Source organism: Gobio gobio (assembly GCF_949357685.1).
Source record: "Gobio gobio genome assembly, chromosome: 19".
Lineage (NCBI taxonomy): Eukaryota > Metazoa > Chordata > Actinopteri > Cypriniformes > Gobionidae > Gobio > Gobio gobio.
The window spans coordinates 40,983,222-41,007,684 of NC_137112.1; the positions used below are offsets into that span (position 1 = coordinate 40,983,222).

Genomic DNA, 24,463 nt, shown 5'->3' on the forward strand with positions numbered 1-24,463 from the left:
TGTTCAAACGAAATGAAAGTGTTCAAAAAGAACAGATGCACACACTTTAAACATTTCAACAAGTTTTATATTTGAAATTCAACAAACAACAAATAACTAAAGCAGCTCTAAGCACTTTTTTAAGCTAGATTCTGTGGGATTTCCTTCCTTAATGGCCGTCATCAATAGCAACGCATAACATAAATAATAATAACTTGTCGTAAATATAATCTCTAATATTATCACTGTAAATATATTCCCAAGCAATATTCTCATCAGTGTTCTATCAGTCACATTTAAATCTAGCATATTTTGTGTTAGAGCCCAAACAGTATCCTAGTGAAATAATGCATATCCATATTTCCATATGATTTGACAGTTTATTTTATTAAATATCAAAATGTGTGCATCATACCTGACACCTAGATGAACACTTTACAGTCTTTTTATGACTGTCATTCTCTTCAAATGCTATTGAAGTTTGAAACGTGTATAACGTTACCAATGTTGTATGTAACTTTAGAGACGGTCCCTAAATTCGCCTGCGTTATGCCAGTCATATCAGATGCGCTGTGGTTCTGCTGTGTTTTTTTTAAACCATTTTCGCTGCTGAAATAGAACAAAAACAGTCATCCACTGTATGATGAATGAATCTCTTGCATACATCGCATATTTATCTCTGCTTTGAGTGCAGATTTCAGCGTGTGAGAGCGGCGCGCGCTCTGAACAAAACTCCGCTAATCTGAACGCCTCTGATTATGAGATATTGCATTCATAAACTCAATAGAAGCACGTGTAAGTGCTTATGCGCAACGCGATTATAACAGATGGCTTTTGAGAAGACTATTATAAGTTCAACAGCCAGAGTGGCTAGTGTGCAGCCGAAATAACGTTACACTCGCAAATGGCGGTTGTTAATGTCAAACCCTGATTATTATCCCTTAAATGTCACCCTAGTCTTGTCTGAATTTGTTCGTTCGCTTCACGTTATAATTTCCCAGACGTAGGTTTGGTATTGAGGTCAAAGTCCACTTGCCTTGCGTTCGTAGTTTTGAAGTGTTTTCCCTATTACAGCGACTTTCTTCTGGCATGTTTGCAGACAGGGTGACCATCTTAGATTAAGTTTCCCTCAGGACTTTTGTAAAAGCCAAAATTTGACCACGCCTCAGATTTGGTCCTTTTAGAAGGCAGAACAATCCCCAGAGTGCTGTCACTGCTTTCTGCCATTTCTCCTAATTCAGAAAACAGCGGTGCGCCAGACTGACGCTGACTGGACAAGATTTACCGCGAGTTTTCACAACCGTGATAATCACACACGGTTTTAATGATAATAAAATTTTATACGATATTACTAACCGTCACTAAATTGTATCGTGGTTTATCGTGAAACCGGTAATCGTTTCATCCCTAATATATATACATACATAAAATAGAGAAATATAAATATGAAAAGTAAAATAAATAGAATATATAAAATAAATAAAATATTTTAGTATTGTAATTTTAAGTATAAAGTATACAACTATAAAGTATTTTAGTCAAACACCAAAAATGCTTACTGGTTAAAAACTTATATAGTTTGCCTTCAAAATTTTGTTTCACATTTTGGCCAACAATTTTGGCTGCAATATGTGGTTTTTGGTTCAAATTCTACCCAAAATTCTACATTAGTTATTTTAATCCAGTGTCTTTTATATCACATTAAAATAATAATAGTAAATTATTATTATTATTGTCATTATTAAAAATCAAACTAACCATAAGAAACAGTAACCATCCGAGTCATGTATTTGATAAAAACACAGTAAAATAGTATCATTGTGAAATATTAGTACAATTCAAAATAACTATTTTAAATCACACACAAAAAAAAAATTATAATTATATATATATATATATATAATTTTTTTTTTTAAATAAATAAATAAATAAAATAAAACATTAAGTTTAAGTGTTTTCAATTTTGAAGTAGTCAAACAGCCAAAATGCTTACAGGTTAAAAACTTCTACAGCTTCCCTTGAAGTCTTTGATGTGATCTGTGGTTTTTGGTTCACACTTTGGTCCCAAATTCTACATCAGTTACTATTTTAATCCAGTGTCTTTTATCGCACCTCCCATGAACAGAGTCGGTTTTCTGGGACTTGTCGTAGGTAAACCGCGTACGGACGGCTGGAAAGGTCTCGTCCATTCCACTGCTGTCGAGGATTCTGAAAGCAAACACTCGGAAAGCTGCACAAGGGACTTGCACCATGTCACGATATGTCACACGTCGGCTCTGATTCAACACTGGCAGACTTTCTGTCATACACTGTTGTCTTAGAGCGCGTCTGCTAAAAGTATTCTGTGAGTAATCTCGGCATCACCTCAAAGCTCTTCGGTACATGACAGCAAAACCGCACGGACAAATTTGTAAATTCCAGTTTGTCTATGTCAAAGATATAATCGCTGGGATGATTATATATAGGCTGTATATAAAATAACTGCAGAACAACGCAGTTAGTCACTTCCTTCATGGCGATCCATTTTTAGTTCTACACATTTTATCTCTTTGCTAAATATTCAAAGTTAACTGCTTTTTTTGAGCCATGAAAATCATAATATTTACACTCCACAAGTGTGTTGCAATGTTTAGGAGCTGTTGTGAACCCTCCTGCCCCTCATAAACCTCATCTTAACTACATACATCAATGTCTGCCAGCGGCGCCCTACTCTTGACCTCTGCAGTCAGATCAAAACAAAACTCTTTGTCCTGTTTGGCAAAGTAAATGGTGACGATTTCTCTCTTTTGATATGTATATCAATAATATCATATATATCAAACTTAAATATATAATATTCTATTATTATATAATAATAATAAATAACATAACTTAGATATTTATTAAACTAACTTAAATAACAGCAGCTGAGGCACATTTTTATCTCCTACACTATCATTCAAAAGTTTAGGGTTGATAAGAATTTTTGGAAACGCTTTACAATAAAGTTACATTTGTTAATAGAGGGTGTAACAATATATCGCAATACAAAAAAATGCAACAATACTGACAATCTGTATTGTGTAGTTCACCCAAAATGAGAATTCCTGTGAAAGAAAAAAAAGTTTACAGTTTTAGTGTCAGTACTACATTAAACTATTATATATAATGTTGAATATAATGTATAAAAACGCAATCGGGGAATATTTGTGGGTCCTGATAATGCCAAATGTCTTATGCTACCAGTAAAAACCGGCCAACATTATTTTTAATATATCTAGTCAGTGACAGAATGCAAGCATATTCATCTAAAATAATTCTGCGTTTTCTGCTTCAGAATTGTGAATATTTTCATTCTGGTTTCTCCATTGTCCTGTGAATTGGGTTATAAGTACATCCAAGCCTGTTCATTTCCACCCGATGTAATACAATAGTATTGTTATCCTTTTACCATATGTCTTTGAGTATCGCAATAATATTGTATCGTGATATGTATCGAATCGTGACACGAGTGTCGTTACACTCTTATTTGTTAACATGAACTAAAAATGAAAAATACTTCTAAAGTATTTATTAATCTTAGTTAAAGTTAATTTCAAAATGTACTAATTTACTAAATAACATTAACAAGGATTAATACATTCTGAAACAAATGTATTGTTCATTGTTAGTTAAAGGTCTCATGGCATGACAATAGACAAGTAAAATTTTTGGATTAAAATATCAAAAAACCACTAGAACAATGTTATATATTTTGTTGACTTGTGTACTTACATTATCCCAAATGTTTCCAAGAATGTTGAAATCCAAAGAAATAAGCTATTTTAACCAGGATGCCTATTTTAACCTTTTGTGTCGCCTATCAATGACAGAATACCTGCGTTACCACTGCGTTTTTTGTAGAAACCACGGAAACACCAAATAAGCTACGCTTTAAAATGTGATGTGTTTTATTAGACAGGTGAGCAACTGTTTGGATACATTCATCAACAAAAAACTAATTGTTCTACAGCTCAACAAAACTGACGGTTCGGTACCTACCTCGGTTTTGAAGTCACGGTTCGGTACGAGTTCGGTACAGCAGTTTTACAAAATTGCTTTTTATTTAATTTTATTAAACAGTGATTTACTGGGGGGAAAAAAGTGTCTGTCCTTAACTGAATTAAATTATAACAACGTTTATTGAAGATATTGCTGTAAACTATATAGGGAGCCCTTACTTGAACATTACAATTAAAGGGTAACTAAACCCTAAACCAACTTTTTTTAGTTAATGATCTGTAATACTGGGGCTTTATTAATGCTGTTCATTGATTCGAGTAAATGTTTTGACATTTGAGTATAAAGTGTTTTAATTCTATAAAATATGGTGTAAAACCGCCAAAGTGCTGCCCTCTTAAGGTTGAACGGTGGCTAGTGCAGTTGAATTTTCCTATTGGACGTTGTGGTACATCGTGACGTAGGATGGTACTTCCAACGGCTCACTATCCGCGCCCCTGGCACGAGCTCACCACGCCCTCAGAAATATTTCCCCCAATCACATGATGAGAACGGCTTCACTCCATTATGAACTCTCATGGTACGTGAAGTAGAAACATTATGAATGAAACTGACTTGACACTTGCTTTAACATTGTAATGAAGAAAATGCGGTTAAATAATGCAGTTGTCAGTACACGTCAGGCTTTTCTTGTGATATTATTGCCGCCCGTCATGTGTACAGATAAGTTTCATACATGAGACGCGCTTACATACCCTGACATGCAAGTGGTTGCCGCGGACGTTACGTGCTGGCGTATATTCTATATTCTATAGTATTTGAGGAAATCTGTTTATAATAGGCTTTTAGGTCTGAACTTATTGGTCCTGCACTGCTTATTGATTCAGTTCATTTGAATTAAAATCGTATGTATATCAGATATCTGATCTATTTTTAGTGGCATTCAGTAGGATTTGACTGTTAATAGATTAGGTCAGTTCTCTTGCGCTGTTGCTTCACTAGCATCGTCAGCATCGGGAGTTAACGCAGTTTGAGCCAGCGGCTGGCATTGATAAGGCTCTGGGTCTGTGTCTACAGACAATCCACCCTCCTCCACTTCAGGTGAAGGTAGGAGAATGACCGCTCTGTTGCAAAGCTGGCGTCACTCCAGTCATTCTCCATCTTTGCGACTCGCGAGTCTGACAGCTGTCAATCAACCCGTCAATGCGGGTCTCAGGTGCACGCCCTCCGCTCAGCCCCGCCCTCGGTTCGTCCCCTCTGTCTCCGCTGGGCTCTGCCCACTTTTCCAGCATTTTTTAAAAATTGCCAGTGGGTGGAGTTAAGCTCTGAGCTGGGGTTTGGTTACCCTTTAAAGGTTAACAACAGAGCCCAAACTATTAGCCTAAATTCAGTTGCTATTTATTTTTAGGTATAATAATCAACACTCAAATAACACAGTACGCAAACATGTAAACTTCACATAAGGCAGTTTTTGCAATAACTTCTAAATCTTATCTAATTATAAAATAGTTTTTTTTTCCAATTCGTTGTTGAAATATAATCATTTCAGTGTCTGTCATTTTCATGACCGGTTTATTTAAACAGACATGAAATAATCAAGACATCACTTAACAGGTTAAGTAGAATATAATGAATATATAGGCTAATATAGAGCATATATTTAGTGAAAGTTGATTTCTCTAGTGAATAAAATTGCGTGGACACTGAATGACTGCCTGAGGTAAATGCGATGCAACGTGACATTGTTTAGTTGACAAGCAGTTATATTGAGGTCTTTCCGCCGTTGAAACACTGAGCGATTACACCACATATGATACATGACAGTAAGTTGTAATTAGGGCTGAACGATTAATTGCATTTGCGATAATATCGCGATATGCTATAACGCGATTTCCTAACCGCAAAGGCTGCGATAACAGTCTGGTCACGTGACACGCGAGAGTAAAGTCTGCAGAAGAAGGATCAACTTGGCACGTTACACATATCATATGCCTGGCCTAAAAGAAAAAAAAATAATATTTGTGTTTGATCTATCTAATATGGTGTTGTTTTAACTATAGGCTACTATCATCTCTCCAATGATTCTGAGCTTAGATTTTAACTGCAGGTGCGCGGTGGCGCTGCGTGTGTTTTAGAAACACCCGTATTCTGATTGCTTCCATTATATCTCTCTCTCTCTTACACACACACACACACAATCACGCACGAACCATAAAATAATATTTCATAACGTTCAGAAAGGTTGACGGCGCGAATTGCAATGACATTCGCAGGCTTCTTTGCACAGGATAAGCGCTGTGAGAAACTGATGTCACGCTTACAGTGTGTGTTCTCGCCCGCCGGTTTTTCCTTACAAATGCTCAACGAAGGCTTCATTCATGTCGTTAGAAACTCACTGACAGAAGGCTTTCCATTTCAAATGCTCACGCGGCGCATTGTGAAGAGTGCTTGCGAGCACGCGTCTGTGCGCGTCTCAAAATGCTTTTATGACGCAAAATTAATGTTAACACCATCAGTAATGTCTTAATGAATTAAACAGACAGGGCAAAAACATCTTATATTTCAAAAGAGATCTGTGCATTAGTGTGAATGCAGGTCTCCCGCTGTCTATGATGTCATCATTAATAATCAAACAACAGTAAAGCTGAGAAAGAGAAAAATCACTCACAGTTCAGACACTCTTAAATACTGAAAGCACTCTTTGTTCATTGCTTGTAATGTTTTTTTGTTTCTCTTTATGATTTACTACTTTATGTTTTGCAGCTATATTAGTTTATATATTTAAAATTATTAACATGCAATTGTTTTAATTAAAATGTTATAATGTGTAGTTATTTTAAAAAGCTTATAATTACATATATCATAATAAAAAACATTAATTATTAATATTAATCTTATTAATTTATTAAAAACTTAAAAAGGAAAAAGTTCAAGAATTGTTTTGGAATCGGATCGTGACTCCCAGAATCGGAATCGGATTGTGAGGTACCAATTAAAGATTTCCACCATTACTATACAATAATGTATTGTTGAATAATACAGAAGATAAAGAGTTTAAAAAATAATCGCATATTAAATCGCAATCGCAATATTGGTTAAAAAAAAAAAAAAAAAAAAAAAAAAAAAAAAAAAACGCAATTAGATTTTTTTCCAAAATCGTTCAGCCCTAGTTGTAATGTATCCTCAGCATACCTTCAGATGTTCATTCATGTTTATTCTTTAGGAAGATATGATCGATCACGTTCACAAATGATCGATGTGCGGCCGCTTGAACTGTGATCAGTGATCAGTCACGCCACATTAAAGAGTGTCAAAACGGCATTTATGCATTTATGAATTTCGTGATAAAATGGACTGAATACTAAATATGTTTGTGCGGGAACTCGGATTGAAGTGTGTTCGCATACACGCGTGCACCGAACCGAAAGCCATGTACCGTAACTGTTTGGTACGAATATGTGTACCGTTACACCCCTAGTTAGTCTTATTGTTTAAATCTCGTTTTCTTGAGTTACCGCGAGCCCCATGTTTTACCACGCCTAAATTCAAGTGGTGAAAAATTACATAGTGGCTTTAGTGTTAAAAACTACATCTGATAATAAAAATTGAGAAAAGCCATTGCAAACACATGAACAAGACTTCACAGATCTTCTTCACTATGATAACATGCAGAGACAGATTTTTTTGAAGCAAATCCAACTAATAGAGCAACTCAACTACAACAGCTTGAAACATGTTCATGCTAAGATGATCAACACGGAAAAAGTGATTGACATAGTGAGACGTATACAGGGTTTTTTTCTAGGTCAAACATTTTTTTTTCTGGGCGGACGAACACGGATTACAATGCACACACAGAACAATCAACACGTACAATACAAAGTAAGTACCCTACCCATGTGGACTGACAACCCAGTACTGACAATAAATCCAAAATAAAAGCAAAGAAACAGTTTGTTTAAAATTAACGCATAACATCCTATTTATTTGTGAAATAAAAAAAAAACAGATTTTTTTTTTAATCTGTAAATTTAGATGCAAGTGACTGACAAGTCGGACACATAACGGTAATTAATATGATTAGCCTTTTGCTTGACTATGTTATCAAACAGCTTATAATGTGTTGCTCATGTTACCCAAACCATGTTTCTGTTCGCCATCTCAATCTGGCTTCTAAAAATCAGCATCCCAAACGCTTTAAACAACGAAAGTGGAGAAAGGCATTTAGTTCTTCATAACATCATACTATACATCATATACATAATTCACCCACTAAACGTACATGACCTTTCATTTAAACAGAAAAATATCTGTGATATTTCTTGTATCTCTTGAGACTCCCCTTCGCAGCATAGTTAATGATATGCTAAGGCCCTCCCACACGTTGACGTGATTGGATACAAGTAGGGATGCACCGATATGAACATTTTGGCCGATACCGATAACCGATAATTCTTAATATTTGAAAGCCGATAACCGATATATTGGCCGATAAATCTAAATACAAATTTTAATAAACTCTGAGAGCCTGATTACAAAAACAAAAGGCTCACCATTAAAAGCCATGTCCCAAACACACAACATAAATCAAACCTATACACTACAGTAGCCTATTTGAACCAGTGTGAGATTCCTTACCTTTTCAAATTAATTTTACACTCCTATGGCCAAATTTTTTTTTTTAACACTTTACAATAAGGTTTAATTTTTGTTAGTATTAGTTAACCAACAATGAATGAACAATACTTCAACAGGATTTATTAATTTTAGTTCATGTTAATCTCAACATATTCAGACCCAAAGTTGTGTCTTTTAACATTAGGTATGAACTGTGAATGGACTGTTACAAAACACAAACATTTTATTACTAAAAGAAACAAAGGTTATTGCTCTCTGTTTGTTCATGATAGTTAATGCATTAATAAAATGATACCTTATTTGTAAAATGTTACCAAAAATTATATTGTCTAAAAAATAAAAATAATATACCTAAATAATGCAAACAAGTAATTGAACAGCATTGCTTAGGCTGCATAATAAAGAATCAGAATGCAAGTGCATGAAATAACCTCCGCACAGACGATAAAGAAATGGTTTTAATCAAACCATATTGTTGATGGAAATGATACGAGAACAATAAAAGTGCTAATTATAAAAAATAATGCTTCTGTGTTTTTGAAAAAAAAAAAAAGTTTAATATTACAGTAATAGTAAACATCTGTAATATTAGTCTAGTCTATTAGGAATAATGTTGCTGTGTGAGAGCGCGCTGAAGCTGGAGAGAATGAACGAACAACCATAAACTGAAGCGCTTAGAAGTTTAATTAACAACTAAACGCATCATATATGAGAACAATAAGATATTTATACAAAATAAATATAATATTACAACTTATATTAGCACAAAATCACGCATAGGTGAATGGTTATAACTCCTGTGGATGCTCTTCCCCTGTTTGAGAGCGTGCTGAAACTGAAGATGATCACCGGTACAGTGAAGCACTGCGGGTTATTGACTTAACGAAATACATCCTATATGACTTTAATCAGATGTTTATACTACAAAAACGTAATATTACGACTTACATATGCTTAAAATGACGCGAATGCAAAAGCGAACTTGACTGTGCTGGTCAGAATGCGTTGTTGACGCTTCCCACAACAGCGCGCTGAAAAACAACTAAACCCAGAGAATTCACTACGTTTTATAACAGAAATATTCTCATTGCAGTGTTATGTATAGGACAGTCCCAGTAGTTATTAATGCTGTGCATTTCTGTTTGAAATGCGCGCGCCGGTACAATGAAGTGCTTTACTGCATCGTTAATTAACTCAACCAAACGCATCCTATATGGGATTATATACACAAAATAATAAATATAATATTACAACTTACAATGGCACAAAAGGCTGTGAATGCACAAGCAAACTTGACTGTGCTCGTCATGAAGGTGTAACTCCGTGGGCGCGCGCTGAAGCTAAAGACCGGTACAATGAAGTGCTTTACTGCATCGTTTATTAACTCAACCAAACGCATCCTATATGAGATTACATACACAGAATAATAATAAATATAATATTACAACTTACAATGGCACAAAAGGCTGTGAATGCACAAGCGAACTTGACTGTGCTCGTCATGAAGGTGTAACTCCGTGGGCGCGCTCTTCCCTCAACAAACGCGCTGAAACACAACGCTCTTTTACAGCCTATTCTATTCTCATTATCATTTTATGTAGATTATAGAAGACTTGCGCTGCACATGTTGCACATAACTGTATTTTCCTTTTCGAAGTGATTCCAAACATATTTAGAGCAATTCAAACCCATCATGGTGGACAGCGCGTCTGTCTCAGCTGAAGGAAATAATACATTATCTATCGGCTTGACTATATCGGTCAAATTTTCTTATTGGACCGATAACGATAACATCAAAAATAATCATTTATCGGCCGATAACGATATGTTGCCGATATATCGTGCATCCCTAGTTACAAGTTTGTGACGCAAGAAATGCCAGCAATTTCAAACCGTGTTTTTGAGACTGTCTTTAGTTCACTGCAGTTAAGGAGAAAAATACTGAGCAATGGTGTTGACTTATGAATTTTTGGTTTGTCTGAAATCATATTAGACATAGATACAACAATAAAAAAACTTGATTTTCTTTAAAGGGGTGGTAAAACACATTCTTTTGAAGGCTTGATTGTGTTTGTGGGGTGCACTGTAACATGTGTTCATGCTTCGTTTAAAAAAAAATTGCATTATTTTTCATATATTTGACCTTTATTCTACACTGCTCTGTCCCTCCTTGTAAAACGGTCTGATGCTTTCCGGGTTGTATGAAGCCAGTCCCTCAAAAATACGCAGTGGGCTCAGATTGGTTAGCTGGCCCAGTGTGTTGTGATTCGCTAACCGCAGTGCACGTTTATCGGAAGCGATACACCCCTTACCTTTACCGGTAGACTGTGCTTTGGTCAGTATTAGAAACGATGGCGTCAATAAAACCATACCAATCTGAGTCGAATCAGACCCAGAACATTTTAGTGAAGATGATCGAGTAGAACCTGTTCAGTCCTCAAGAGTAAAGACTGCGGATCTATAGTGATCGCTACTGAATGGCACTTTTGTATTTTTAGAACGATTATAGCCAAATATCTGTGGCAAGAACCATTAACCCAAAACGAACACTAAACACTGGCTTTACTAGTGGCCAAATCACACACAGAACCATGTTTAGCATGCATGTAGATAAACAATACATAAAAGCTCTAATCAAAGAATAATTTACACTAATGCCAGGTTCGCTGTTGAGATTTTAACGTTAGGTGTTTGTAACGTTAGGTGTTCGTCGGATAACGTTAAGTATGAATGAGCATTTAACAGACTGGTTTGCAGAACAGCGTTGTCATCTGTTTACTTCCTTGCTACAAAGTACAATTAAGCTATTACAGGAAAACACATCGACGGAAAATAAATCAGACTTACAGGTTGTGGCCCGTTAACAGCTTGTTAACTCGCGAAGATTGTGGATGTTTTCCTCCGTGAAATGTGCAGCGCGCGTCGTGCATCCACGCACAGGCAGTGTTTGTCTCGCGCATCTGACGTTGTGCAAATCCGGCATTGAACTCGCTAAATTTTGGATGTTTTCCTCCGTGAAATGTGCAGCGGGAGGCGCGCCCGTCGCGCATGATTCCCACTGAACCGCTCATGAATTGCAACGGACAAATATTGTCCATTATGTCACATTTTCCAGTCTTCTCCTCCGACCCTGTCTGTCTCGTGCTTTATGATGGGCAGCATATATCTGAGACCTGTTCCCCTCTGTCTCAAACACATGCATATAACATGCTGTATGTTAAACGCCCATCCCCAGACCTGCAATCCGGATGAAAATAACAGTGTTTCGTCGGCATTGCAGCAACACTACTCCTGCCTGTAGCCTACCACTATACCACAACAACAGCGATACAAAATGCCCCCCCCCCCCCCCCCTTATTTAATATTCTCGGAGGAGGGGTTTATGTAAATATATAGCCTGGTGATGTCACCAACCCTGAAGGAATGTCTGTAGTCGCCTACTGGCCGTTTGCTGTAGTTCTTAGAAATTGATTTCTTTAAAAGCAAATATCTCCCTTTGCTTTAAACTTTGAACGTTGTAACTTTGCAGATGTTGTTTATGCTCAAGCAGCAACATTACACGCTAGCTAAAGTTAGAATAGTGAAATCGTGGTTTACCACCCCTTTAAGGCGCAGATCATTTGAGATACAGTATCAGATTTTTTTTGTTCCGTGTATAGACCTTATTTCACACTGGCGCCATTTTTGACGTTTAACAGGAATGAAAGCGAGGCTGTGAGGGATAGACATACATCTCTTCAGTAGGTTGTACTGTTATTTAAGGTGCTTTTGGATTGTTCTTCTGACGAAACACTATTTTTCCAAGCCATGTCATGTCAGTAAACATGAGCTGTGAAAAATGATAAGTGATCTAGGAGCTTTAAACAGCTTTTTATACCAAATGTTATTGCAAATACGGCAAGTCTTTCCCTCACAGCCTCGCTTTCATACCCGTCATTGCGCTGCTCTGAATAAGGTCTATTATATGGTTATCACCATCTATCGAATTCACTCGTGCATTAAAATTCAGTTGTCAATCCTAAAACTTTGCAATGTGTAGTTAGCAGCATGTAAAATATACATTATATAAGCCTTCACACTGTAAAATCCAACAGTTGTTCTTACTAAGACTTTTTAGTAAACTTTACTTAATTGTTTTAAGTAAATTCAACAAATGATTAGACATTAAGTAATCTGAACTATTTGCATGCTATGCCTTCGTTACTTAGAAAACCCAAGTAAACATTACTGTGAATTAATGATATATAACTATATTTCATGTCAAATTATCTTTTAACATTTTTTTTGCTAATATTTATGGCAAGCCTTTTATTTGGGTTGATATAATCCCTCTATATTTGAGACAATAGCAATTGACCATGCTTGAGTGAGTCACACAGACTTCAACATTCAGCATGCAAAACACAACAATGGTAAAAAAATATATATATATTTTATTATTAATAAGACCTTTACAATTTTATATGCTGTCGTTATTGGGGTATACTGACAAATAGTAAAATAAAGCCAAAAATAGTCAAACGAAGCAATTCATGTATTCATGCCACAATGCACTCTTGGAGTACACTTCCTCAGATCACAGATAGAATTAAGTTGACATAAACTTAAACGGTTTAAGTAAGAACAACTTGATGCAATTAAGTAATGCTGTTATAATCAATGCTGTGCAATGAATCTCTCATTGACCGTGTTTATACCTTGTTGGTTATAATGAAAGCATGCAGAACTCCCTGAAGAAAAACTAGGACTAACTTAAACATCTGATTGGCGATTGCATTCACACACTCAACAGATGTGTCTGTGACTGGCTACAAAGCTCAACGCTGCAAAAACACGCTGTAAATAGAAATCTTTACCGGTCTTCACATACACAAACGCTCATGGGAGTGTTTTAAAGCAGCCGACTATGATTGAATAAACCTTTGGTGGGACAAATATAAATTTTGGTCGTGTTGAGACGCATGTTAAAGGGGTGGTTCCGTGGTTTATTTCTAGGCTTGGTTATGTTTATGGGGCGCAGTATAACATGTCTTAATACTTCTTTTTTTTTTACGCCATATTTTTCTAATATTTTACCTTTATTCCACACCGCTGTCTCCACTGTCCTTTGAACGGCTCGTTTGCGTCCTGCTTCTGTGAAGCCCATCCCTCCGAAAAACGCAATGGTCTTAGATTGGTTAGATGGCCAAATGTAGTTTGTAGTTCTGCAACAGCTCTCTCTCTTTCGTAATGACTGCGACGTGACCTCGCCCACTTTGTTGCGTGTTCGCGGGGGCAGTGTTTATGTTAATGGCAAGGGTTTATGATGTCACCAACCCCGGAAGAAGCTTGTTGTAGTCCAAACCGGCCGTTTTTGTAGGCAATAAACTGCCATAACTTTAAAAGACAATATCTCCGTTTGCATTGAACTTTCAGCGCTGTAACTTTGCAGATACTGTTTATGCTCAAGCAGCAACATTACACACTAACTAAAGTTAAAAAAGTGAAACCGCATGCAACCACCCCTTTAATACCAGGTGTAAAGTGCAATACATCTAGGCTAACCGCTTAGGTCCAAAAGGGGTCACTATTGAAGTTAGCTAATCAAGACATCCCAAGAAGCCTTTGGTAAATTATGTAAAAACAAGGCAAGTGATGACACAACTGCCCTTTGAGCCAAGGTACAAAAACTCAAATGCATAGGTTAAAATGTATGATTAAAATGGAAAACATCAACTAGGCAGAAACATCAACAATGCAGCTCAAGAAAGCAAAAGGCCTGGGTGGGTATTCCAAAAAGCAGGTTATGTAACATACCTGGGTACGTTTAAGAGTAAGTAAGCGGATAACTTCAACTTTCGGTTCCAAAAACGGAGGTAACTTTCAGAGTATGCAAGTAGCCAGAGAAACTCACTCTCTACTCCAGAGCAGGTTATGTTCCAGGGTTAGTTTGCTTAAGAGGTATTCGGAATGTTTTTTTTTATACAATTAATATAGTTATTAATATAACCAAATTTGTTTCAGCTTTATAATATTTTAATTTTAAAGAATTAGAATAAAAAATATAACAAGGTAATGTTTAAATGTTAATTCAAATCAAATATTTATATAATTTTTTTACACATGGATCTGCATTCAATTAATTAGCATCAAACAAACAATATAATCCTTATGCTCAGTGAATAAAGATTACTTATTAAACGAAGACATTGAAAAAATGATTTCATAACCACCAAATCGGTGCCGATGTGCACTAAGTAGGTTATGTAAATCGCCGTTAAACAAAAGAAGAAGAAGTAGAATGGCGCATTTTTCTTAGTGTCTGTTTCCAGGGTTAATCATCGATTTGTCGCTCTGTTGAGAATGCCTTGTCTGTTCACGGTTAACATACTCCGAATTGTCTGAACTAACTCCCGGACTCGTTTTTGGAACCAGCATACCTCGAGTAAGCAAGGTTTGAGTTAATCAACCCAATAGTTCAAGGAATATGTGAGGGTAAGTTAACCTTGCTTTCTGGAATACCCCCTGAACATTAACTTTTGAGGTTAAATTATGTATACAAACACTACCATTCAAAAGTATGTGGTCAGTAAGATTTCTCTCGTGTTTTTTAAAGTCTTTCACCAATGCTGCATTTATTTCATAAATAAAATGCAGTAAAAACAGTAATACTGTTAAATATTACAATTTCTTTTTTATAATATAATTTAACCCTGTGATGTCAAAGCTTAAACTACAGTCTTCAGTGTCACATGATCCTTCAGAAATCATGTCATTTGGTTCTCAAAAAAACACTTCCAAATAGCGCATAAGAAAGTGACAAACCAACCAATACAGCTTAGCCAAAAAAAGTATCTTGCTATATGTTTCATGAAGCTCAAATTAAACGGGAATTGTATTAATTGAATATTATATGACATGTATGGCTTAAAAAAGAGGATGTCAGAATGCCATTTTCAGTCCCTATTCACTTTCATTGTAGTGTTCGGCAAAACGATGAAATTAAAGTGAAAAGCGACTGAGGCTGTCAGTCCCTCACATTCTTCGTGTATGTTAATTTGAAGAAACCATGTTGTCATACATATGTAAAAAAAAACATGACTAAGTAAATAAATGTTTGGTGCTTAATTTTACGGTGAACTATCCCTTTAAATAACGCCGCTAGATGTATCCCCTAAAAACGTAGTCAAATTCAAAGGACACATAAGCTACTCCACTACAGATCACAACAGCGTTCCTGACTAATGATCCATATAAATACATATATTCATCACTACCGCCTTGTAAAACACGATCTAGTTCATTTCCAGTCATTGAATAATGAAATAAACCCCATAAACTGATGGAAGACACACGAGGAAGAAAGAATACAGGCAGCCATGACTTCATACTGACACATCAATGAAGAGAGAACCAACCGTGCATGTGTGTGTGTGTGTGTGTGTGTGTGTGCGTGTGAGCGCGCGCGGTCGTGTGTATGTGTGTGTGAGTGTGTTCAATCGCACTCACCCAGAACCACCGGGACTGAGGATCACCTTTGGGTCATGATGAGAGAGCTAGGATCTCGGACAAAGACACGCGGGACTCGGCTCGAGTGTACTGCTGTCAGCAGAGCAGATGAGAGTGTGTGTGTGTGTGTGTAAATGTGCCAGAGACTCCACAATCTGCCTCTCTCAGCATGTACAGGAAGTGATGCAGAGGATATGAGGTCACCGTGGAACTGCGTCAGGTGGGCCAGAGAAATGTGTGGCTCCAAGTATTTTTCTTTTATTAAAGAATCTAATATTATTCAATATGTTGGATAAGTGGAGTGGCATATATGAGGAACATTTCTTTTAGTAGTAGCATATATTAATACAAAAAAGCCCTGGTATATGCACTAAATAGTGTGCACTAAGAAGCTGTTGTGAGATTTTTATTTTATTTATTTATTTATTTATGGAAGATTGTATAGTGATTTTGCATTGTGAACAAGTGCCATTTGGTTTGCTGCAGCTGAATTATCCTAAAAATATTGTGAGAGAAACATTATTAATATATAATTATATTCAAACATAATAGTACAATTATTATATGAATAAATATTATAATTATTTTTGTCAAATCTAGTTGTCAAATCTAGTTGTCAAATCGATTAATCACATCCAAAAAAAAGTTTGTTTACATAATATATGTAAGTGTATTGTGTACTGTGTATAATTATTATGTAATATATAAATACAAACTCATTCATGTATATATTTATGAAATGTTTGCATGCATATAGGGTGAATACTGGTCAAGTGGCGCAATGGGTAAAGTGGGACAGTTAAGCTTTATAATTTCTATATTTACATGTATATTTAATAAATATTTGACATATAAATATACCAAATTCTTCTTAAATATATACATGCGTGTTTGTATATGTAGTAATTATACACATGTACACACATATTACAAAGAAACTATTTTGGATATGATTAATCGTGATTAATCGATTTGACAACACAACAATTCACAGACTAGTTACTAAAAGTCTCTATTATATTGTTAAATAAATAATGTTTTCATTTTTTTTATACACTATTAATTACAATATTATTGGCCAAAACAATGGATTTATAGCCCATTTTTATGTTATCTTTTACATTTGTTCTATTTCATAATTGTTTTATTGTTTAAATCCAGGGGTATTTGGGGTACATATACTTTAATGTTTTAATACTTAAATGCTAATTTACACAGTATTTCCCTATGCAGAAACTGACTTTCAAATATAAACTTACTCATATAACTTATTCTTACTCATATATAAATGTTAAGAGTAAATAAATCGTGTGACAACCTGCCCCAGTCTCTTCTATTATATTATGATTATAAAGATTATCTTCAGAAAGTTGTTGGATGAGGTGAGAAGGAGATGCATTATGGTTTTTTTTTCTGTCTCAATATACCGAACCGTTTGGGAGTTGATTATTTGAAAGCAAAGTGAATGTTTCAAAGTGAATGTTGCAAGAATCTCTAGTGGGTTCTCAGTGACATTCAGGATATGACATCACCACACCATGTGACTAGAGAGAGAGAGAGGGAGAGACCCTAAGCTTTATCTAATCATACATGCTATTGCATTAACACATACTCGTAGATCTTTATTAAATTCAGATAGCAACATATTTAAGATGTTTTCCCATGTGTTCATCATTACTTCCTAGCCTGACCAACAACTATAGTTACACTATCTGCTTTAAAATCAATATAATGTGCAACATGCGATAAGCGCAAGTGTGAGCAGAGAAAAACTGAAATCATATAATGATATAAGAAGCTGTATTGTTTTACTGTGGGATTGTATTATATAACAATGAGTTGTCTGTTTGTTCGTTCAAAGGTCAATAACCTTTCAGACCTGCTGCTTTGAAAGTCAAAATCTCTAACCACTAACTGCTCTTTTAGAAGATACATTAAGAGGAAGTGATGTATTATAAGTGATGCTTATTATATAAGTCACTGAATGAATTAAGCTTACCGAGCATTTTACATCTGATTAGCCCCATGTTCAATATATTTCTGACATGATGTTCACAGGAAACGGGTGAACATGCATAGGCATAGCACATTCAGATTTTTTCTCAGATCAGAAATGGCTGATTTAAAATTTTAACTTAAGCCAGCTCATTCACTTTAAAGTACCCATGAAATCAAAATTGAAGGTTTTTGGCTTTTATTATGAATATTGTAAGGTGGAAAATAATCAAATATATTTGAAATGGAACAAAATCCTCTGCTTTGCTGTTAACTGCCATCGTCGTGATCAAGATATTGAAATTGACTCAACCCCTTCCCCCTTAACGCCATCAGAAGGGCCAGGTTGAGTTAGAAAGACAAAAGAATGATTGGCCGGCTGGCCAACAGGTTTTCGCACCTTTGATACAATGGGGGAAGTTTTGTCTGATTGGTTATTTTCAAATGTCTCACGGGTTGGTCTGATTGGTCAGTTTTACAAGAGTCAGGTTTGAATTTGGTGACATCAGGGAAGAGGATAAAAGAGAATTTCATCTGTAGCTCGCTCTCTTTGGTTTCTCTGGCTTTCTCTGGAGAGAGCTATTCTTTAGCTCTCTCTCTCTCTCTCTCTCTCTCTCTCTCTCTCTCTCTCTCTCTTTCTATCTCTCTCTCTCTCTCACAGGTAACATTCTAGGCAGAGGCCTACAGAGCATAATTAATGGTTTATGTTTTACATTTATTTGAAACGATTTTAAGTGTAACCATAACCAGAATTTGTGTTTCCTTTTAGAAGAGATTTATGTCTATGATGTAATTGACATTTTACATTTACTTGATTGTTAATAAATTGTTACATTTTGATCCTTTCTGAATTAATCTGTAATTATTAACTATCTCCAATGTGGAACGTTATAATTGTAACAAAGGGTTAAAACGGAACGATCAAATGTATGATTAACTACCAAATATAGATGACCAAACAATCGGTTGGGATTCTCTTCTAAATGTGACCACTAAATGAAATGGAGTCAGATAAAGAATATTATAATCAAATCCATTCTTCCAGCTGAGACACTGAATGCGTAAGGCCTTCACCGCGGTTCGCTACCGATCATTGGAGCGAATTCATGCGGTCTTACAATATGTTAGCCTTACTGTTGTGTTCACATTTAGAAGATATAAGCATTCAAAACTTAGTCTCTCACTTCTGCCAATATGGATTAACGACTTTAAAGCTGCACTATGTAACTTTTCCGTCCACTAGAGGTCGCCTATTCAAAACAAAGGCTTAGTTTGATGACGCCAAGTTTGAGCGCAGAATCTTGGGACATGTGGTCTTCACCTCACAGCCGGTGGAAAAGAATCGGGATAGGACTCGACTCGGGCAGAAATCATGTTCATGGGTGTGATTATTAACGTTACTGTAGTATGAAGCAGAGCAGGGCCGAGTGTTGTGGAGCTGAGCAAGGCCGCTGGAGCGATTGTTAATAAGAAGAGCGGAACACACGCCTCGCAAACAGCGGGACCTTTACTATGCCACAGTCGCCGGCGGGACTTTCATACCTGTCAAGTATCCCGTTTTGGCCGGGAAAGTCCCGTATTTTACCCTTCTTTCCCGCCGTCCTCCCGTATTAGTATTTTCCTGTAAATCTCCCGTATTTTAACCTGCGTTATTAAAAAACAATAATACCGGAGTAAAAAAACAAAAACATTTCCAATCTGAGCTCTGTAACTAGCCTCGCGATAACTGCCATCTGCAGTAGCCTACAGTATAGGTGTCAGTTGTCGCGAGGTTAGTGTGTGAGGTCAGATGACGAGTGACAACGCGGGAAAAAAACAAAACAGAGACGGATGATGGACGTAACGATAGAGACGGATTAAGGCACTCCTGCCAAAAAACAAAAAAAAACCTCGTGTAAATACCGTGATCAATGGGACAGCGAATTTAATTATAAAATGTAAGTGACTTAATGTTAATTAATTGTTTATGGAACTGGCGTATGAAATCAGTGTCATTTCCAGTCGTGATGGTATTCAGGAAAACAACACTCTTGTTAGTGTGACTGTTATAGTGTGATATGTTATAAATATAATAACAACACCATTTTAACCATGTGTGTTAACTGAGTTTCTGTGTGTGAGCGGCGCTCATTTGTTTTCGATTTTCTCCTCGAGAGGCTGCGCGAGCCTCAACAGCACAACCTTGTTAACGTCAGTTTGTTTTATATTATTATCCACTATCGATCGCCACTTACACTAACTGAATGCAGAATCATTATTGCACTTTGGTGATTCCCTAGTTATTTTTTGTTTTGACATTTTACTCAGGATACTTGTCCGTTGGGCAAGTAAAATTATTTTTCACTTGCCCCTTCAAAAAATCCACTTGTCCCGGACAAGCGTTCATGTCGAGCCCTGTCCATAGCAATGCAAGTTCAGAAAGGGTTTTTAGCATGGTACAAAAGATTGTTAAAGAGAATAGGATGACATTAGACAACAGAACTGTTTGTGCTCTACTCTCATGTAAAATGAACCACTCTGGCCCAGCCCACAAAATACACTCCTTCCAAAACAGTATTAAAGAATGCAAAGTCTGCAACAAATTTGTACAATAACTCACTAATAGAGTAAAGAAAAGTTATGTGAAATGAAAAGAAAAACTGTAAAAGAAAAGCAATATGAAATGAAAAGAATGTGTGGAATGAAAATAAAATGTAAAGACAAGCAATGTTAAATGAACAGAAAATATGCAAATAAGCCTTTAAATAAATGCTCATCATATAAACCCTTTTGTGTTTTCATTTGGGCTATAACACCTGTCTTAAAATGTAAGGGATTCTGGAGCTTGGTTGGGGTGGTGGGACTGCTTGCGGTGGGCGCCGAAAAATTTCCCTTATTTTCAAATCCAAAACTTGACAGGTATGGACTTTTATTAGGCCGCAGTCACCGGCACCACTTCCGCTTTTCCGGTCATGAGTATGAGGTAATGCAGCTCTGTTTATCATATTAGATACATCTGAGTGTGTTGAAAATTATGTTATGAAGTTACTCTGTGCGTTCGCTCGGCGGCTGCTATGACACTTGTTCACACTGCAGTGTAAAGCGTTTCTGCAAAATAAAAACCGAGGGTAACGCAGATATGACGCAATTGACAGGCGACTCCCTCACACGTCCCGGTTCCTTGGTTAAAATAGCAATTTCTCACAATTTACAAATAGTTGGAAACATTTGGGATATTGAAAGTACTCAACTGAACAAAATATATAACACTGGCATAGTGGTTTTTGGATATTTTACAGCAAAAATGTTACATAGTGCACCTTTAAAGGGTTAGTTCACCCAAAAATGAGAATTAGCCCATTATTTACTCACCCTCAAGTCATCCTAGGTGTATATGACATTCTTCTTTCAGACAAATAAAAAAAACGAGTTATAATAAAAATGTTCTGGCTCTTCCAAGTTTTACAATGGCAGTGAATTGTTGGGTCATTTTTGAAGTCCATAAAAGTGCATCTATCCATCATATAACTGCTCCACACGGCTCTGGGGGGGTTAATAAAGGCCTTTTGAAGCGAAGTGGCACGTTTATGTAAGAAAAATATCCATATTTAAAACTTTATAGACTAAAATAACTAGCTTCCGGCAGTCAGCGGTGCGCAAGTTGACTTACACTAAAAGAGTAATCCCTTGACGCATGCGTATTGACGAACGCAGAAGCGCAGAGGATAGAGCAAAACAAAACACTGGTCATGAATTAGAATTTTACTGGTCATAAAATGAGAATTTTCAAAGAGGTGATGAATTGAGAAATCAACTTTCGCTGTAGCTTTTGATATATAAAAGGTCATGGTAATATAAGAATATCCTGTAAGTTTCAGAGCTGAAAACTTCCTTGTTAGTCAAAGAAAAGCTTTTATAGACAGGCCCAGCAACCGATCGATCTCAGAATGTGCCCGGCTATGACGTCAGAGTGTAGTGAAGCACCGCCTCAACAGAAGAAGAACAACGCCTGATTCTGTAGCCCCGCCCACCGACTCGTGCCACTAACATAACACAGACCTACAAAGAGAGCTAAACCGGATGGAATTTCTAAACATACCGCATAAGCTTCATTCGGGTTCCAATATTATGAATGCATGGATGAACTTTATTTTGAATGAATATCCAGCTCACATGGGGAAGACATTGCACGTCTGTTCCTTCATTTCATCACGGATTTGTTTGTAAACAAGAGACTGGATTTGCAGACAGGATGAAATTAACCACACTTATGCGAGTAAAAATGTTTTTTATATGTGATAGTATTGATTATGTGTACTTGTCTAACTTAATATACCTTAGCACGCTGTCACAGTGCTGAATTTGGTTCATTGCGATTAGGGATCAGACTCGGACATGTATGGGCCAGGGCTCGCAAAGCCCAACGTCCCGGGACTATGTGTTTTCCAGACGGGCTACCAAAACGTAAGCCCGGCCTGCCGACGGACTATATTAAATAGTGAAATAACTCTCTTGACTTCAAGGGCACGCGCGTGTGTGTGTGTACGGTTCGTGCTTATATCCACCGATCGGGCGGGCCAAGTAATAAAAAAAAACCATACCAATCAATCGCGGGTGGATGAGAGATAAATCATTGTGTTTGTTTGATAAAGACATTTTAGCTAGCCCTGTGAGAGATTCATTCCGGTTGAGGTTTCCCCACACGCTTTCACTGACAGGGCAGCAGAAGCTCATTAAATATGCAAATTTTATCCAATCCTAGCCATGGGCGTTTACATCCAAGTCTTCAGTGCGGCACGCCCATAAAAACTGAGTGTGTCTTGAGAGAGCCTCAATTACTTATTCATTATGATGTTTTTGTATGTAAAAACTACGCAAACGTCATAAGTTGACCTCAGACAACAGTATAAAAAAATGTAACAAGCCAGTTCATGACCTCTTTAAAGAGAAATGGCGGAGGATTTCGATATTAGAGAAGAGGGGCTTGAGTTTGTGTCCCAAGACTATCCACGAGAGGCTTCAAAGCTTGAGATGCTCCTGTACAACGCATCAGTGGTTACTCTTTTAGCGCAAGCTGACTCACACCGCTGACCGCCGGAAACTAGTTATTTTAGTCTATAAAGTTTTAAATATGGATATTTTTCTTACACAAACGCGCCACTTCACTTCAGAAGGTCTTTATTAACCCCCCGGACCCGTGTGGAGCAGTTATATGATGGATAGATGCACTTTCATGGACTCTGAAAGAAGAATGTCATATACACCTAGGATGACCTAGGGTGAGTAAATCATGGGCTAATTTTCATTTTTGGGTGAACTAACCTTTTAATGACATTCACTATGCACTTCAGCTTCTCGTCAGATTTTCTGTCCAATCAAATGCCCTCTGGAATCTGAAGCGTTCCGCCCTCTACACTACAAATAGACGCTGAAGCTGCAGCTGAAATTGATCACTTGTTCTCACATTTACTATTTTCTACATGGTGAATGGCACATAGTGCTCTATATAGGGGATAAGGAACGTTTCAGAGTGTAAATATTCTTTCCATTGGGGCGAATGAAGTCTGGTTTCCGTTTGTGTCACACGCACCGCACACAGTCTGTTTCGGTCCAGAGACACGATAGCACAGAGCGGATCATATGTGCGAGTTGGCGCATAACACAAAACATATCGGACGCATTTGAATTCTGCACAGAATGCTGTATTTTAAAAAGGTATAAGGGGGTGATTTGGAGGAGAAACGGTTAGGAGTAAACCCCAGCTTTATTGAGCTCAATGGCTCTGAAAAATGGGAGGAGCTGTTCGGTATATCCCGCCCTGTCTTCCTGCTTCAGTGGAAATTACGTCAACACATTGAATAATGCTGCACGTTTCAAGCAAGAGGCAACCTCCTGCGGTCTCTCTTGAAGCAAACACGGAAGTGACTTAAAGGGTTGATTCACCCAAGATTGAAAATTCTGTAATTATTTACTTACCCTCATGTCGTTCGACGCCCGTAAGACCTCCGTTCATCATCGGAACACAAATTAAGATATTTTAGTTGAAATCCGATGGCTCAGAAAGGCCTCCATTGGCTCAATGCACTTTACACTCTCAAGACCCATAAAAGGTACTAAAGACGTCGTTACAATAACTTTATGAAGCGACGAGAATAGTTTTTGTGCGCAAAAAAACCCTAAAGACCGATTTCAAAACACTGCATCATGAAGCTTTGAAGCGTTATGAATCAGTGAGTCGAATCAGCAGTTTGGATCGCCAAAGTCACGTGATTTCAGCAGTTTGGCGGTTTGACACGCGATCCGAATCATGATTCGACTCGCTGATTCATAACGCTTTGAAGCTTCATGATGCCATGTTTTGGAATCGGTCATCACTATATAAGTCGTTATTTAGGGGTTTTTTGCG

At 36.9% G+C, this 24,463-nt stretch overlaps 1 protein-coding gene across 2 annotated transcripts in view; it reads right to left on the minus strand.

Annotated features, from left to right (window-relative positions):
- Positions 1–16,270, minus strand: part of atp13a3 (ATPase 13A3) — a 76,834-nt gene extending 60,564 nt beyond the window's left edge. Inside the window, exon 1 of one of the 2 annotated variants that reach the window (XM_079845295.1) lies at positions 16,084–16,270. The gene's annotated coding sequence lies outside the window, so the exon portion shown is untranslated. The remainder of the gene's footprint in view (positions 1–16,083) is intronic. The other variant, XM_079845297.1, reaches the window with a different exon arrangement.
- Between the last annotated feature and the right edge of the window lie 8,193 nt (positions 16,271–24,463).